This window comes from Somniosus microcephalus, unplaced genomic scaffold (assembly GCF_052327205.1).
Source record: "Somniosus microcephalus isolate GS21.2 unplaced genomic scaffold, FLI_Smic_1.0 unresolved_chr1, whole genome shotgun sequence".
NCBI classification, from domain to species: domain Eukaryota; kingdom Metazoa; phylum Chordata; class Chondrichthyes; order Squaliformes; family Somniosidae; genus Somniosus; species Somniosus microcephalus.
In genome coordinates, this window is record NW_028225179.1 from 126,820,777 (window position 1) to 126,834,465 (window position 13,689).

A 13,689-nucleotide genomic window follows, 5' to 3' on the forward strand; every position below is an offset into this window, starting at 1 on the left:
CACTGATTGGGAGGGTCAGTGGAGGGTGGGCACTGAGACTGGAGGGGTCAGTGGAGGGTGGGCACTGACTGGCAGGGGGTCAGGGGAGGGTGGGCACTGACTGGGAGGGGTCAGTGGAGGGTGGGCACTGACTGGGAGGGGCCAGTGGATGGTGGGCACTGACTGGGAGGGGTCAGTGGAGGGTGGGCACTGACTGGGAGGGGTCAGTGGAGGGTGGGCACTGATTGGGAGGGGTCAGTGGAGGGTGGGCACTGATTGGGAGGGGTCAGTGGAGGAGTGGTGGGCACTGACTGGGGGGGGTCAATGGAAGGTGGGCACTGACTGGGAGGGGTCAGTGGAGGGTGGGCACTGACTGGGAGGGGTCAGTGGAGGGTGGGCACTGGGTCAGTGGAGGGTGGCCACTGACTGGGAGGGGTCAGTGGAGGGTGGGCTCTGACTAGGAGGGGTCAGTGGAGGGTCGGCACTGATTGGGAGGGGTCAGTGGAGGTTAGGCACTGACTGGGAGGGTCAGTGGAGGGTCGGCACTGATTGGGAGGGGTCAGTGGAGGTTGGGCACTGACTGGAGGGGTCAGTAGAGGGTGGGCACTGACTGGAGGGGTCAGTGGAGGGTGGGCACTGACTGGAGGGGTCAGTGGAGGGTCGGCACTGACTGGGAGGGTCAGGGGAGGGTGGGCACTGACTGGGGGGGTCAGTGGAGGGTGGGCACTGACTGGGAGGGTCAGTGGAGGGTGGGCACTGATTGGGGTGGTCAGTGGAGTGTGGGCACTGACTGGGAGGGGTCAGTGGAGGGTGGGCACTGACTGGGAGGGTCAGTGGAGGGTGGGCACTGACTGGGGGGTCAGTGGAGGGTGGGCACTGACGGGTGGTCAGTGGAGTGTGGGCACTGACTGGGAGGGGTCAGTGGAGGGTGGGCACTGACTGGGAGGGTCAGTGGAGGGTGGGCACTGACTGGGGGGTCAGTGGAGGGTGGGCACTGACTGGGGGGTCAGTGGAGGGTGGGCACTGACTGGGGGGTCAGTGGAGGGTGGGCACTGACTGGGAGGGGTCAGTGGAGGGTGGGCACTGACTGGGAGGGTCAGTGGAGGGTGGGCACTGACTGGGGGGTCAGTGGAGGGTGGGCACTGACTGGGGGGTCAGTGGAGGGTGGGCACTGACTGGGAGGGGTCAGTGGAGGGTGGGCACTGACTGGCAGGGGTCAGTGGAGTGTGGGCACTGACTGGCAGGGGTCAGTGGAGGGTGGGCACTGACTGGGAGGGTCAGTGGAGTGTGGGCACTGACTGAGGGGTCAGTGGAGGGTGGGCACTGACTGGGAGGGTCAGTGGAGGGTGGGCACTGACTGGGAGGGTCAGTGGAGTTGTGGGCACTGACTGAGGGGTCAGTGGAGGGTGGGCACTGACTGGGAGGGTCAGTGGAGGGTGGGCACTGACTGGGAGGGTCAGTGGAGGGTGGGCACTGACTGAGGGGTCAGTGGAGGGTGGCACTGACTGGGAGGGTCAGTGGAGTGTGGGCACTGACTGGGGGGTCAGTGGAGGGTGGGCACTGACTGGGGGGTCAGTGGAGGGTGGGCACTGACTGGGGGGTCAGTGGAGGGTGGGCACTGACTGGGAGGGGTCAGTGGAGGGTGGGCACTGACTGGAGGGGTCAGTAGAGGGTGGGCACTGACTGGGAGGGTCAGTGGAGGGTGGGCACTGACTGAGGGGTCAGTGGAGGGTGGCACTGACTGGGAAGGTCAGTGGAGTGTGGGCACTGACTGGGGGGTCAGTGGAGGGTGGGCACTGACTGGGGGGTCAGTGGAGGGTGGGCACTGACTGGGGGGTCAGTGGAGGGTGGGCACTGACTGGGAGGGGTCAGTGGAGGGTGGGCACTGACTGGGGGGTCAGTGGAGGGTGGGCACTGACTGGGAGGGGTCAGTGGAGGGTGGGCACTGACTGGGGGGGTCAATGGAAGGTGGGCACTGACTGGGAGGGGTCAGTGGAGGGTGGGCACTGACTGGGAGGGGTCAGTGGAGGGTGGGCACTGACTGGGAGGGGTCAGTGGAGGGTGGCCACTGACTGGGAGGGGTCAGTGGAGGGTGGGCTCTGACTAGGAGGGGTCAGTGGAGGGTCGGCACTGATTGGGAGGGGTCAGTGGAGGTTGGGCACTGATTGGGAGGGGTCAGTGGAGGTTGGGCACTGACTGGGAGGGGTCAGTGGAGGGTCGGCACTGATTGGGAGGGGTCAGTGGAGGTTGGGCACTGACTGGGAGGGGTCAGTAGATGGTGGGCACTGACTGGAGGGGTCAGTGGAGGGTCGGCACTGACTGGGAGGGGTCAGTGGAGGGTCAGCACTGATTGGGAGGGTCAGTGGAGGGTGGGCACTGACTGGGAGGGGTCAGTGGAGGGTGGGCACTGACTGGCAGGGGTCAGGGGAGGGTGGGCACTGACTGGGAGGGGTCAGTGGAGGGTGGGCACTGACTGGGAGGGCCAGTGGATGGTGGGCACTGACTGGGAGGGGTCAGTGGAGGGTGGGCACTGACTGGGAGGGGTCAGTGGAGGGTGGGCACTGATTGGGAGGGGTCAGTGGAGGGTGGGCACTGATTGGGAGGGGTCAGTGGAGGGTGGGCACTGACTGGGGGGGTCAATGGAAGGTGGGCACTGACTGGGAGGGGTCAGTGGAGGGTGGGCACTGACTGGGAGGGGTCAGTGGAGGGTGGGCACTGACTGGGAGGTGTCAGTGGAGGGTGGCCACTGACTGGGAGGGGTCAGTGGAGGGTGGGCTCTGACTAGGAGGGGTCAGTGGAGGGTCGGCACTGATTGGGAGGGGTCAGTGGAGGTTGGGCACTGACTGGGAGGGGTCAGTGGAGGGTCGGCACTGATTGGGAGGGGTCAGTGGAGGTTGGGCACTGACTGGGAGGGGTCAGTAGAGGGTGGGCACTGACTGGAGGGGTCAGTGGAGGGTGGGCACTGACTGGAGGGGTCAGTGGAGGGTCGGCACTGACTGGGAGGGGTCAGTGGAGGGTCAGCACTGATTGGGAGGGTCAGTGGAGGGTGGGCACTGACTGGGAGGGGTCAGTGGAGGGTGGGCACTGACTGGGAGGGGTCAGTGGAGGGTGGGCACTGACTGGGAGGGTCAGTGGAGGGTGGGCACTGACTGGAGGGGTCAGTGGAGGGTGGGCACTGACTGGGAGGGTCAGTGGAGGGTGGCCACTGACTGGGAGGGGTCAGTGGAGGGTGGGCACTGACTGGAGGGGTCAGTGGAGGGTGGGCACTGACTGGAGGGGTCAGTGGAGGGTGGGCACTGACTGGAGGGGTCAGTGGAGGGTGGGCACTGACTGGAGGGGTCAGTGGAGGGTGGACACTGACTGGAGGGGTCAGTGGAGGGTGGGCACTGACTGGAGGGGTCAGTGGAGGGTGGGCACTGACTGGAGGGGTCAGTGGAGGGTGGGCACTGACTGGAGGGGTCAGTGGAGGGTGGGCACTGACTGGAGGGGTCAGTGGAGGGTGGGCACTGACTGGGAGGGTCAGTGGAGGGTGGGAACTGACTGGAGGGGTCAGTGGAGGGTGGGCACTGACTGGAGGGGTCAGTGGAGGGTGGGCACTGACTGGAGGGGTCAGTGGAGGGTGGGCACTGACTGGGAGGGTCAGTGGAGGGTGGGCACTGACTGGAGGGGTCAGTGGAGGGTGGGCACTGACTGGGAGGGTCAGTGGAGGGTGGGCACTGACTGGAGGGGTCAGTGGAGGGTGGGCACTGACTGGAGGGGTCAGTGGAGGGTGGGCACTGACTGGGAGGGTCAGTGGAGGGTGGGCACTGACTGGGGGGTCAGTGGAGGGTGGGCACTTACTGGGGGGTCAGTGGAGGGTGGGCACTGACTGGGAGGGTCAGTGGAGTGTGGGCAATGACTGAGGGGTCATTGGAGGGTGGGCACTGACTGGGAGGGTCAGTGGAGAGTGGGCACTGACTGGGGGGTCAGTGGAGGGTGGGCACTGACTGGGGGGTCAGTGGAGGGTGGGCACTTACTGGGGGGTCAGTGGAGGGTGGGCACTTACTGGGAGGAGTCAGTGGAGGGTGGGCACTGACTGGAGGGGGTCAGTGGAGGGTGGGCACTTACTGGGAGGGGTCAGTGGAGGTTGGGCACTGACTGGGAGGGGTCAGTAGAGGGTGGGCACTGATTGGGAGGGGTCAGTGGAGGGTGGGCACTGACTGGGAGGGTCAGTGGAGGGTGGGCACTGACTGGGAGGGGTCAGTGGAGGGTGGGCACTGACTGGGAGGGTCAGTGGAGGGTGGGCACTGACTGGCAGGGGTCAGGGGAGGGTGGGCACTGACTGGGAGGGGTCAGTGGAGGGTGGGCACTGACTGGGAGGGCCAGTGGATGGTGGGCACTGACTGGGAGGGGTCAGTGGAGGGTGGGCACTGACTGAGGGGTCAGTGGAGGGTGGGCACTGACTGGGAGGGGTCAGTGGAGGGTGGGCACTGATTGGGAGGGGTCAGTGGAGGGTGGGCACTGATTGGGAGGGGTCAGTGGAGGGTGGGCCCTGACTGGGGGGGTCAATGGAAGGTGGGCACTGAGTGGGAGGGGTCAGTGGAGGGTGTGCACTGACTGGGAGGGGTCAGTGGAGGGTGGCCACTGACTGGGAGGGGTCAGTGGAGGGTGGGCTCTGACTAGGAGGGGTCAGTGGAGGGTCGGCACTGATTGGGAGGGGTCAGTGGAGGTTGGGCACTGACTGGGAGGGGTCAGTGGAGGGTGGGCACTGACTGGAGGGGTCAGTGGAGGGTGGGCACTGACTGGAGGGGTCAGTGGAGGGTGGGCACTGACTGGAGGGGTCAGTGGAGGGTGGGCACTGACTGGAGGGGTCACTGGAGGGTGGGCACTGACTGGAGGGGTCAGTGGAGGGTGGGCACTGACTGGAGGGGTCAGTGGAGGGTGTGCACTGACTGGGAGGAATTGCGAGGAGGAGCTTTCTGCCCCTAGTTAATCATTATTTGCTCCAATTTTCTCGCTGACTCTCACTGAGGTCCGGTTCCTCTCAGAGCAGCTGCCCGCAGTACCTCACCAAGTGAGGCTATATGTGTCTGAGCCTGGACAGTGAGTGCTGGTGGGCTGTTTGACCATGAGGGCCTCACACCTACACCCGATCCTGCCCTGACTCCACGTCCACACATGCGCTGGCTGTCAGCAGTGACTGGATTGCAATCAGCGGTACGCACCCTGGTTCAATAGTCACCCTCCCTAATCCATTAGACACGGAGACTCATTTTTTGCGGCTCCACATTTTATCAGCTTATTTAAACGGACCAGGGAGTTCACCTGAGATTTCCCTAGTCTGTAAGGCTCAGTACCACACCACATTGTCAGTTGTGTCTCAGTGGGTAGCACCCTTTCCTCTGAGTGAGAAGGTCCTCTTCTTAGTCCCACTCCAGAGACCTGAGCATATAAACCAGGCGGATGCTTCAGTGCAGTGCTGAGGGAGAGCTGCACTGCCGGAGGTGCCGTCTTTCGGATGAGACGTTAAACCCAGGCCCCATCTGCCACCTCAAGTGGATGTAAAATATCCTGCGGCACTATTTCGAAGAAGAGCAGAGGAGTTCTCCCTGGTGTTCTGGCCAACATTTATCCCTCAACCAGCATCACTAAAACAGATGATCTGGTCATTGATTTCATTGCTGTTTGTGGGATCTTGCTGTGTGTGAATTGGCTGCTGCGTTTCCTACATTACAACAGTGACTGCAATTCAAAAGTACTTCATTGGTTGGGAAACACTTTGGGACGTCCTGAGATTGTGAAAGGCGCTATATAAATTATTTCTTTCTTTGACATGGTGTATATCAATGAGAAATGGGGGTAGAGTCTCCCTTTATAAATCAGATTGAAGTTAACGCAAAGAAGGTCATTTAAAAAACAGAAGCGGAGGTGAAGTCTATAATTCATCCTTTATTTGCCTTCAGCAAGAAAACCGGTCTCGTGTCTTCGGGGAGAGAGAAACAAGCAGGACGACGAGATGAATGAAGGATGGCAAGTAACTGTTAACTCTTTCAGTGTTGGCTCAACCGAACTCAGCCTCATTCAGCATGTTTTACCCCTGTGAAAGAGTGCGTTGTTAATAGACTGGGAGCTGGGTGGTGTAGTGCGTTAGTGCACTGGCCTTTCATCTTCTCGGGTCCTGGGCTTGAATCCATCCCAGTGAAGGCAGGAGCCGGGCAGTGTTGGCATTATATATTTTTTAAAATTCGTTTATGGGATGTGGGCATCGCTGGCAAGGCCGGCATTAATTGCTCATCCCCAGTTGCCCTTGAGAAGGTGGTGGTGAGCCGCCTTGAACCGCTGCATTCCGTGTGGTGAAGGAACTCCCACAATGCTGTTAGGTAGGGAGTTCCACGATTTTGACCCAGCGACGATGAAGGATCGGCGATATATTTCCAAGTCAGAATGGTGTGTGACTTGGAGGGGAACTTGGAGGTGGTGGTGTGCCCATAAACCTGCTGCCCTTGCCCTTCTGGGTGGAAGGGGTCACAGGTTTGGGAGGTGCTACCAAAGAAGCCTTGGCGAGTTGCTGCAGTGCATCTTGTAGATGGTACACACTGCAGCCACAGTACGCCAGTGGTGGAGGGAGTGAATATTTAAGGTGGTGGATGGGGTGCCAATCAAGCAGGCTGCTTTGTCCTGGATGGTGTCGAGCATCTTGAGTGTTGTTGGAGCTGCACTCATCCAGGCAAATGGAGAGTATTCCATCACACTTTTTACTTGTGCTTAGTAGATGGTGGAAAGGCTTTGGGTAGGCAGGAGGTGAGACACTCGCCGCAGAATATCTAGCCTTTGACCTGCTCTTGTTGCCACAGTATTTATGTGGCTGGTCCAGTTAAGTTTCTGGTCAATGGTGACCCCCCAGGATGTTGATAGTGGGGAATTCGGCGATGCTAATACCGTTGAATGTCAAGGGGCGGTGGTTAGCCTCTCACTTGTTGGAGATAGTCATTGCCTGGAACTTCTGTGGTGCAAATGTTACCTGCCACTTATCAGCCCATGCCTGAACATTGTCCAGGTCTTGTTGCATGCGAGCATGGACTGCTTCATTATCTGAGGTGTTGCGAATGGCACTGAACACTGTGCAATCATCAGCGAACATCCCCATTTCTGACCTTATGTTGGAGGGAAGGTCATTGATGAAGCAGCTGAAGATGGTTGGACCTAGGACACTGCCCTGAGGAACTCCTGCAGCAATGTTCTGGGGCCGTGATGATTGACCTTCAACCACCACAACCATCTTACTTTGTGCTAGGTATGACTCCAGCCAGTGGAGAGTTTTCCCCACGATTCCCATTGACTTCAGCTTTACTAGGGCTCCTTGATGCCACACTTGGTCAAATGCTGCCTTGATATCTAGGGCAGTCACTCTCACCTCACCTCTGGAATTCAGCTCCTTTGTCCATGTTTGGACCAAGGCTGTAATGAGGTCGGGAGCCGAGTTGGCTTGGCGGAACCGAAACTGGGCATCAGTGAGCAGGTTATTGGTGAGTAAGTGCCGCTTGATAACACTGCCATCATTTTGCTGATGATTGAGAGTAGACTGATGGGGCGGTAATTGGCCAGATTGGATTTGTCCTGCTTTTTGTGGACAGGACATACCTGGGCAGTTTTCCACATTGTCGAATAGATGCCAGTGTTGTAGCTATACTGGAACAGCTTGGCTAGAGGCGCGGCTAGTTCTGGAGCACAAGTCTTCAGCACGATAGCCGGGATGTTGTCGGGGCCCATAGTCTTTGCTGTATCCAGTGCGCTCTGGCGTTTCTTGATATCACGTGGAGTGAATCGAATTGGCTGAAGACTGGCTTCTGTGATGATGGGGACCTCAGGTGGAGGCCGATATGCATCCTCCACTCGGCACTTCTGGCTGAAGATGTGCTCGGCTCCACCATTGAGGATGGGGATATTCATGGAGCCTCCTCCTCCCGTTAGTTGCTTAATGGTCCACCACCATTCATGACTGGATGTGGCAGGACTGCAGAGCTTTGATCTGATCCTTTGATTGTGGAATCGCTTAGCCTTGTCTATAGCATGCTGCTTCTGATTTTTAGCATGCATGTAGTCCTGTGTTGCAGCTTCCCTAGGTTGACATTTTTAGGTACGCCTGGTGCTGCTCTTGGCATGCTCTTCTACAATCCTTATTGAACCAGGGTTGGTCCCCTGGCTTGATGGTAGTGGTAGAGTGAGGGATATGCTGGGCCATGAGGTTACAGATTGTGGTGGAATACAATTCTGCTGCTACTGAAGGCCCACAGCACCTCATGGATGCCCAGGTTTGAACTGCTAGATCTGTTCTGAATCTATCCTATTTAGCACAGTGGTAGTGCACGATGGAGGGTGTTCTCAGTGTGAAGATGACTGTGCGGTGGTCACTGTTACCAATACTGTCATGGACAGATGCATCTGCGACAGGTAGATTGGTGAGGACGAGGTCAAGTAGGTTTTTCCCTCGTGCTGGTTCTCTCACCACCTGTCGCAGGCCCAGACAGGCAGTTATGTCCTTCAGGACTCAGCCAGCTCGGTCAGTAGTGGTGCTACCGAGCCACTCCTGGTGATGAACATTGAAGTCCCCCACCCAGAGGACATTCTGTGCCCTTGCTACTCTCAGTGCTTCTTCCAAGTGGTGTTCAACATGGCGGAGTACTGATTCATCAGCTGAGGGAGAACGGTAAGTGGTAATCAGCAGGAGGTTTCCTTGCCCGTGCGTGACCTGAAGCCATGAGACTTCATGGGGTCCGGAATCAATGTTGAGGATTCCCAGAGCCACTCCTTCCCGACTGTATACCACTGTGGCGCCACCCCTGGTGGGTCTGTCCTGCCAGTGGGACAGAACATACCCAGGGATAATGATGGAGGAGTTTGGGAAATTGGCTTAAAGGTATGATTCTGTGAGTATGACTGTGTCAGGCTGTTGCTTGAATAGCCAGTGGGACAGCTCTCCCAATTTTGGCACAAGTCCCCAGATGTTGGTGAGGAGGACTTTGCAGGGTCGACTGGGCTGGGTGTGCCGTTGACATAGAAACATAGAAACATAGAAGATAGGAGCAGGAGTAGGCCATTCGGCCCCTCGAGCCTGCTCCGCCATTCAATGCGATCATGGTTGATCATCCAAATTCAGTACCCTGTCCCTGCCTTCTCCCCATATCCCTTGATCCCTTTAGCCTTAAGAAATATATCCAACTCCTTCTTGAATATATTTAATGAATTGGCCTCAACTGCCTTCTGTGGTAGAGAATTCCACAGGTTCACCACTCTCTGGGTAAAGAAATTCCTCCTCATCTCTGTCCTAAATGTCTTACCCCTTATCCTTAGACTGTGACCCCTGGTTCTGGACTCCCCCGCCATCGGGAACATAGAAACATAGAAGATAGGAGCAGGAGTAGGCCATTCGACCCCTCGAGCCTGCTCCGCAATTCAATGTGATCATGGCTGATCATTCAAATTCAGTACCCTGCCCCTGCCTTCTCCCCATATCCCTTGATCCCTTTAGCCTTAAGAAATATATCCAACTCTTTTTTGACTATATTTAATGAACTGGCCTCCACCGCCCTCTGTGGCAGAGAATTCCACAGGTTCACCACTCTCTGGGTGAAGAAATTCCTCCTCATTTCAGTCCTAAATGGCTTGCCCCTTATCCTTAGACCATGACCCCTGGTTCTGGACTCCCCGGCCATCAGAAACATCCTTCCTGCATCTAGTCTGTCCAGGCCTGACAGAATTTTATAGGTTTCGATGAGATCCCCTCTCAATCTTCTAAACTCCAGTGAGTATAAGCCCAATCGACACAATCTCTCCTCATACGTCATTCCTGCCATCCCAGGTATCAGCCTGGTAAATCTTCGCTGCACTCCTTCCATGGCAAGAACGTCCTTCCTCAGGTAAGGCGACCAAAACTGCACACAATACTCAAGGTGCGGTCTCACCAAGGCCTTGTACAACTGTAGCAAGACATCCTTCCTGCATCTAGTCTGTCTAGTCCTGTTAGAATTTTATAAGTTTCAATGAGATTCCCTCTCATTATTCTAAACTCCAGCGAATATAAGCCCAATTGACCCAATCTCTCCTCATACGTCATTCCTGCCATCCCAGATATCAGTCTGGTGAATCTTCGCTGCACTCCCTCCATGGCAAGAACATCTTTCCTCAGAAAAGGCGACCAAAACTGCACACAATACTCAAGCTGTGGTCTCACCATGGCCCTGTACAACTGCAGCAAGACACCCTTGTTCCTGTACTCGAATCATCTCGCTACGAAGGCCAACATACCATTTGCCTTCTTAACCGCCTGCTGCACCTGCATGCTTACCTTCAGCAACTGGTGCACAAGGACACCCAGGTCTTGTTGCACTTCCCCTTCTCCCAATCCATTGCCGTTCAGATAATATTCTGCCTTCCTGTTTTTGCCACAAAAGTGGATAACCTCACATTTATCCACATTATACTGCATCTGCCATGCATCTGCCCAATCACCCAACCTGTCCAAATCATACTGGAGTTTTTCTGCATCCTCCTCACAGCACACACGCCCACCCAGCTTTGTGTCGTCTGCAAACTTGGAGATATTACATCTAGTTCCCTCGTCTAGATCATTGATATATATTGTGAATAGCTGGGGTCCTAGGACCGATCCCTGCGGTACCCCACTAGTCACTGCCTGCCATTCGGATAAAGACCCGTTTAATCCAACTCTTTGCTTCCTGTCTGCCAACCAGTTCTCTATCCAAGTCAGTACCTTGCCCCCAATCCCATGTGCCATAACTTTACACGCTAATCTCTTATGCGGGACCTTATCGAAAGCCTTCTGAAAGTCCAAATACACCACATCCACTGGTTCTCCCTTATCTATTCTACCAGTTACATCCTCAAAAAATTCCAGTAGATTAGTCAAGCACGATTTACCTTTTGTAAATCCATGTTGACTTTGTCCGATCCGGTCACTGTTTATCCAAGTGCTCTGCTATTACATCTTTTATAATGGACTCTAGCATTTTCCCCACTACCGATGTCAGGCTTACCGGTCTGTAATTCCCCGTTATCTCTCTACCACCTTTTTTGAATAGTGGGGTAACATTAGCTACCCTCCAATCCATGGGAACTGTTCCAGAATCTATAGAATTTTGGAAGATGACCAGCAATGCATCTACTGTTTCTAGGGCCACTTCCTTAAGCACCCTAGGATGTAGATTATCAGGCCCTGGGGATTTATCGGCCTTCGATCCCGTCAATTTCCCTAACACCATTTCCCTACAAATACTGATTTCCTTCAGTTCCTCCCTCTCATTAGACCCTATGTTCCCTGACATCTCTGGGAGGTTATTTGTGTCCTCCTTTGTGAAGATAGAACCAAAGTATGTATTTAATTGGTCTGCCATGTGCATAGCCGGTGCCAAGGTCGATGCCGGGTGGTCCATCCAGTTTCATTCTTCTTATTGTGTTTCGTAGAGGTTTGTTACATCTGAGTGGCTTGCTGTGGGTCTGGAGTCAGATATAGGCCAGACCAGGTAAGGGCAGCAGATTTACTTCCCTAAAGGGCATTAGTGATCTAGATGGGCTTTTACAACATGGTTACCATTACTGATACTAGCTTTTTATTCCAGATTTATTTAATTAACAGAATTTAAATTCCCCAGCTGCCATGGTGGGATTTGAACTCATGCCTCTGGATCATTAGTCCAGGCCTCTGGATTACTACTGTGCTACCGTTCCCAGAAGGATATTGTCATATATCCCTTTTGCCATCAAGTGGAGGTATTCTAGGATATTTTCATGCATTCTTTACAAGTTCGAGGACGAGGACACTCTGAAACATCTGGTTCACACTCTTTATTAAATCAAGTCAATGATATAACGGGTCAAATCATGCTGGAGTGGGGCACCTCGCAACGTGCGCCATTCGTTAGACTTTTTCCTGCACCCTTTAGCTCGAATATAATTTGTGTCGTAACGTGTTGGAAGTGTGAGCTGATAACGGCGCAGCGAGGGCAACGGAGCACCTGGGACCTCAGTGAAGGACGGGACCAACAGTCTATTTCCGAAAGAAATGAGATTTAAGGATTGAGATAGAGGAGTGACGGAGAAAGAGGGTGGATTAGAGTCAAATCAGGTACTGAAAGAGAAATAGAGAGAGGGAAAGAAAGATTGGGTTAAGAGAGAAAGAGAAAGGAAAAGTAAAGTGAAAAATTTTAAATTAAAAAAATCGCTAAGAATAATTTACTACATGCGGGAATGACACTGAACGGATTAAATTGTTCCCTTTCTGGGCCAGAGAGGTTGTGTGGCATTGCATTAACAATTATCATGTTGTTAAAAAAAAGCAGCTGGTTGAGAATCACAGCGGATGGGGGAAACTCCCCACCACGCAGCCACTGAATTGTGGTCTCTGCCATTTGACTGAAGTGGAAGTAAAAGAAACTGTCATTGAAATGATTTGAGCCGGTTAAATCTCGATTTGAGGTCGGGAATAAAAATGCTGCAATCGGTCAGGCATGCCCCAAGTCAGCGGGTTTGTTCACTGACACCGTGCACCGGGGACACAGCTCCTGCCCGTGAACACCGCTCTCCCAGCTGCCCCCTGGAGAAGGAACAGAGGCCCTTCACTGGGTTCACTGGGAGGTCAGATTCCCCCCCCAACCCCAGCCCTAAATTATTGTCGTGCTGCAACCACTGCCTGGTCACAGAGCCTTGGGAACTAGGCCCGATATCTAAAGCAGGATAACTGGGGCAATAAAAGTAACTCACGGAATGCTGTGTTTCACCAACAGATTGCCGAAGTTTCCAGAGTATTGGGCCGCGATTATCGGATGTGTCGGGAAAACTAAATGTAGCAACACTCCCTTCAGCTTGGCACACTTGAGTGGACCGATAGAAGCTGCACCTTCTCCATCTCTATCTCTATCTCCAGCCGCAGCTCCATGTGATGAGGCGAGAACATCTATCATTAAATAAAGACGTGTGGGAGATCGGTTCATTCATTAATAAGTCCCAGCTACAGTTAGAGGTTCAGGTAACTCAGTGTCGGACAGTAACTGGAGGGCAGATGGTGAGCGGGAATCTACCTGTTCACAGGAGCCCGACTGAATGAGACTGAAGTTCTCCGGGAATGAGTTGAGCTTCATTCACTTTAGATCAGTGAGCGATTGAACCCCAGCCCCGATTAAACACAATCAGCAACACATTCATAAGCAGCCAAGGGGAACTCAGAAATAGAATTACACTTATCCGCGCCAGCACTAAGACCGCCTATTACCACCTCTGGAACATTGCTCAACATGCCCCTGCCTCAGCTTATCTGCTGCTGAAACCCTCATCCATGCCTTTATTACCTCTAGACTTGGCTATTCTAATGCACTCCTGGTCAGCCTCCCACATTCTAGCCTCAGTAAATTTGAGGTCATCCAAAACTCGGCTGCCCGTATCCTAACTCGCACCAAGACCCGTTCACCCATCACCCCTGCGCTCGCTGACCTACTTTGGCTCCCAATTAAGCAACACCTCAATTTTAAAATTCTCATCCTTGTATTCAAATCCCTCCACGACATTGCCCCTCCCTATCTCTGTAATCTCCTTCAACCCCACAACCCCCTGAGATATCTCTACTGCTCTAATTCTGCCCTCTTGAGGATCCCTGATTATAATCGCTCAACCTTTGGTGGCCCTGTCTCCTGTTGCCTGGGCCCTAAACCTCTCCGCCTC

At 54.7% G+C, this 13,689-nt stretch overlaps 1 pseudogene across 1 annotated transcript in view; it reads left to right on the forward strand.

Moving 5' to 3' along the window:
• LOC147095823 (uncharacterized) overlaps window positions 1-13,689 on the forward strand; it is a 110,750-nt pseudogene that overhangs the window by 68,072 nt on the left and 28,989 nt on the right. The window contains exon 5 of the transcript XR_015074828.1: window positions 5,922-5,988. The product of XR_015074828.1 is annotated as an uncharacterized LOC147095823 (transcript). The remainder of the gene's footprint in view (window positions 1-5,921; window positions 5,989-13,689) is intronic.